General features: G+C 56.2%; 1 pseudogene; it reads left to right on the top strand.

The window, feature by feature from the left end:
- LOC123719841 overlaps positions 1 to 5,000 on the top strand; it is an 8,651-nt pseudogene that overhangs the window by 2,551 nt on the left and 1,100 nt on the right.

The raw sequence follows: 5,000 nt of genomic DNA, 5'->3' as shown, positions 1-5,000 counted from the left end.
ACTGGCACGGACAAGGGGAATCCGACTGTCTAATTAAAACAAAGCATTGCGATGGCCCTCGCGGGTGTTGACGCAATGTGATTTCTGCCCAGTGCTCTGAATGTCAACGTGAAGAAATTCAAGCAAGCGCGGGTAAACGGCGGGAGTAACTATGACTCTCTTAAGGTAGCCAAATGCCTCGTCATCTAATTAGTGACGCGCATGAATGGATTAACGAGATTCCCGCTGTCCCTATCTATCTCGTCGTTCGGCATTCGCAGAGTGCGGACGTGTACACGTGTCTATAAATTGCTCCGTGATTATTGCAATATATTGTCGTCTATCGTTTTATTCTTTTTATTATCTATAGTGTTTGGTTATTTTCGTTTGCGTAAGTGCGTGTTATTATTTAAAGTGTTGTTGTGTTGTGCTAAAGGACCTGGGAGGATTTTAAAGGAAGCCGCGTGGCTAACCGCGCGGCGCGGTAAGTGCTAGTGCACTAATAAGGACTAAAATAATCGTTAATTACTTATTATTATTATTATTATTTAAATTGTTGATTAGATTTCCGTTAATTTATATAGTTATTAATGCTGAATCACTACGAGAAACATTCCTTTGTTCTCGCTTGGTGGCGTGATTGGTGACGTAGTTGTGTAGGGGTGACCGGTACGTGTTAGAGAGGGACACAACGCATAGTGCGTCTCACACCGGTCTGGCGTGATCGGTGACGTAGCATAGGTGCGTTAGAGCGGGATAAAATACATCTCGCTCTTTGTCTCACTGACGTGATCGGTGACGTGTAGCCAGTACGTGCGGATAGGGAGATAAGATATAGGCGTCTCGGTCTGTGGTCTGTCGCTTACCTGTAGCTTAGGTAGAGTCGTCGGTAGAGCCGTTGGTAGAGCCGTTGGTAGAGTCGTCGGTAGAGTCGTCGGTAGAGTCGTCGGTAGAGTCGTAGGTAGAGTCGTCGGTAGAGTCGTCGATAGAGTCGTCGGTAGAGTCGTCGGTAGAGTCGTCGGTAGAGTCGTCGGTAGAGTCGTCGGTAGAGTCGTCGGTAGAGTCGTCGGTAGAGTCGTCGGTAGAGTCGTCGGTAGAGTCGTCGGTAGAGTCGTCGGTAGAGTCGTCGGTAGAGTCGTCGGTAGAGTCGTCGGTAGAGTCGTCGGTAGAGTCGCCGGTAGAGTCGCCGGTAGAGTCGACGGTAGAGTCGACGGTAGAGTCGACGGTAGAGCCGACGGTAGAGTCAACGGTAGAGTCGTCGGTAGAGTCGACGGTAGAGTCGACGGTAGAGACGACGGTAGAGTCGACGGTAGAGACGACGGAAGTTGCAATAGGGTCATAAGTGATGGACAAAAATGCCTTTGACGCCATTATGTCGCATAAAGCGTGCAAAAACACCTTCCGTAGGTGCGCCACCTGTAAAAAAGCAGGGAAGCCGTCGGAGGACCACCGAACCGCTTCGGTACAGTGCCCGGCGAGACAGGCGGCGGAGAAGCGATCCTTAGAAAGAACCAACTATGGATTATAGGTCCATAGGCGGTTCACGAGGAGACAAGACGGACATCTCGGTCGGACAAGTAAACCTGCAAGGGTCGGCGATGGCCACCAAGGAGCTGCCGGCTCTCGCGAGGAATCTGGACCTCAGCGTCTGTCTGGTGCAAGAACAATACCCGGCAGCTAGGCTGCCGGGCCTGTACCAGCACGATGTGGCCCCAATGGCAGGAATCATCGTGCTGAGAGACGATCTGGCAGTGCTCGTACTCCGCAACTTGTGCACGTCTCACTGTTTCGTGGCACAGCTAGGAGGGGGGGAAAACACCGTGTACGTGGTGTCGGCGTACTTCCAGTACAAGGATGAGATAGCCCCACACCTGGAGCACTTGGAACGAGTGCTGGAAGCGCTTCGAGGAAAATGCGTGGTCATAGGTGTCGATACAAACACCCACTCTCAGCTGTGGTACAGTCGCGAGGACCAGTGTGAAGGAAGAGGTAGAGTGGCAGAGCAGCGTAGGACGGCTATGGAGAGTTTCGTGCTGTCGTGGGGTCTCCTGGTCCACAACGTCCAAGGCCAACCGGACACCTTTAGTTCACCGAATGGGAGCTCCAACATTGACGCGACTCTGGGAACGAGAGGAGTTCGGATCGACGGATGGACCGTGCACGCCGATCTCAGCGCGAGTGACCACCGCCTGATTACGTTTGTGATCCATCTCGGATCAGCTAGTTCCTCGGGACAACTGCATCAGGCGCGTAGCAGTGAACAGGGCATGGAGCCGATAAGGTTTCGTGACCGCGGGGTGGATTGGGACCGGTTCCGCTCGGACTTAACGTTGCGCGTGGGCAGGATAACGTTTAACGCTCCTGCTCAGGCTATTTGTTCGGCGTTTACTTCCGCTGTCGTGACTTCGGCGGAGAAATGTTTGGGGGTGGTGAAGCCTAAACGGCATGGGGGCTACGAGTGGTGGTCGGGTGAACTGGACGGCCTCCGCAGGCAGCATAATAAATTTCGTCGGGAGTGGCAACAGGCAAGGCGCGCGGGCGGCCTGTGCGAAGAGATTGCGCGAAAACGCTTTCATCTTGCCCGTACTAGGTACCGGAAGGCAATGCGGAATGCCGAAACCGAGCACTACAGAAGAATTTCCGACTCTGGGAATGAAGATCCCTGGGGAATGGCGTACCGGCTCGCTAGCGGGCGCGTGCGCCCACCCTCGGGAGTAGTAAACGGTATGAAGCTATCGCAGGGATTTGCTACGAACATGGAGGAAGCGATGTCTGGAGTTCTGGCGATCATGTACCCGGACGATGATGTGGCGGTCGACTCGCCGTACCACTCAAGGGTGCGCCTTGCCGCCGCTTTCGCGCCGTCGGGTAAAGACGTGGACATAGTGGACAGGTCAGCACTCGATAGGATCGTGAAGAGCCTACCTAATAAATGTCCGGGGCTAGACGGTATCACGGCGAGGATTGCCAAGGTCGTTTGGAATGTGGCCGCGTCGGAAATGATGTATATTTACAGCAAGTGTGTCCGAGAAGGCGTGTTTCCAGACGTTTGGAAGATCGGAAGGCTGGTTGTTATACCGAAGGGCAATGGGAGACCACTCACGGACCCGAAAGCGTACAGGCCCGTTACGCTTCTGTCGGTACTGGGGAAGATCCTGGAGAGGCTGATCTGCGAGTGTACACCGGGCCTATACGGCCGTATATCGCCCAATCAGCACGGATTCATGCACGGGAAGTCGACGGTGACTGCTTTGAGCAGAGTATTGGACGTCGTGCGAGAGACGAACCACAAGTACGTCCAGGCCATCCTATTGGATATCTCGGGCGCGTTCGATAACGCATGGTGGCCGATGGTCCTGGTCAAGTTTAAGCAGGGCGGTTGTCCTCGCAACGTTTATAGACTGCTGTGTTCGTACTTTACCGGTAGAAGGGTGGGGATGTTCGCGAATAACGTGTCCGTCTGGAAGAACTCTACCATGGGTTGCCCACAGGGCTCTGTTTTAGGGCCGACACTGTGGAACATTCTGGTGGACGATTTGTTGCGGATGGCGGTGCCCCCAGGAGTAGAGCTGGTAGCGTACGCAGACGACGTCACGGTCTTGATCGAGGCGAACTCCCGGGCGGACATCGAGTGGAAGGCGGCGACCACTCTTCAACTGGCGCTCGAATGGGGCCAGCGGAATAGGCTGTCGTTTTCGTCTTCGAAAACGCAGTCTATAACATTGAAGGGCAGGTTCCAGCGTCCGCCGGTGATCCGGCTGGGGGGCGACTCGGTGAAGGCCGTCGGCGTGGCGAAGCTGCTCGGCGTGGTGCTGGACGAGCGCGGCACGTTTGCGGAACACGCGCAAGACATCGGCGACAGAGGTGCAAGGTGCTTCGGGAAGATGGCTAGAGTGTCTGCCTCCAACTGGGGTATCAGATACCCGGCGCTCCGGTTGTTATACTACGGAACATTTGTCGCGACCATTACGTACGCGGCTGCGGTGTGGTATGGCAGATCTCTTGCGTTTGTGGTGGCGAGTCGGCTGCTGCGAGCCCAGAGGTCTGCGTTGGTGCTTTTGACGAAGGCCTATCGGACGACAAGCACGCCGGCGCTGGCCGTCCTGGGCGGCGTGCTGCCGGCGGATCTCGAAGTGTACCGTGCGGGCAAGATTCAGGCGACGAAAAGGGAAACGGCCAAGGGAGAGGTCAATGACCTAAAGCGTAGGGTCCACTCCGAGGTGGTTGACAAGTGGCAGGAGCGCTGGGAGGTCGAGGAGAGGGGGCGCGACCTGCAGCGCTTCTTCCCTTGCGTCAGGGGTAGACTTCGCGCGGCGTGGGTAGCGCCCGACTACTTCACGTCGCAGCTTTTGGCAGGTCACGGCGCGTTCAACGGCCGCCTGCGGGACCTTGGTCTCAAAGAGGTCGGGACGTGCCCGTGCGGGCTTGCGGAGGAGTACAGGGATCACGTCCTATGGGAGTGCGGGCTGTACGATCGGGAGAGGGAGGAGATGCTGGACCGCGTGGTGACGGGCGGGCCGGGACCGGTTTACTTCGCGGATCTCGTGGCCTCGGAGGCGAACTATGCCGCGTTCAGTAGATTCGCACGCGCCTGGCATCGCGCGAGAAGCGAGATAGATGCCGAGGAGAAGGGACTGAGGCGAGCACTGCACGAGCAATACACGACGGGACGCGACGCTGACGTGGAAAGATCGACACCGACGACGAGCCGTTCTCTTGTGTTGTCCGCAGCCCCCCGGGGGGAGAATGCGCCTCGCGCAGCCCTCTCGAGAGAGAGGGAGAATGCGCACGGGACAGAAATTGCGTAAATTTGTAGGGAGTCAAGAGAGTGCGCCGGTGACGATGCACAGAGTGCGTAAAGACTCACCGGCGCATCTCCCATTGATTCGGTCGAGACCCGGTCCGCATGACCGCGAGGTCGGAAGGACCATGGGAAGGTTGGTGGGTTATGTCCCTATCTACTATCTAGCGAAACCACAGCCAAGGGAACGGGCTTGGGAGAATCAGCGGGGAAAGAAGAC

This window comes from Pieris brassicae, unplaced genomic scaffold (assembly GCF_905147105.1).
Source record: "Pieris brassicae unplaced genomic scaffold, ilPieBrab1.1, whole genome shotgun sequence".
NCBI classification, from domain to species: Eukaryota; Metazoa; Arthropoda; class Insecta; order Lepidoptera; family Pieridae; genus Pieris; species Pieris brassicae.
This window is presented reverse-complemented; position numbering and strand designations above follow the sequence as displayed.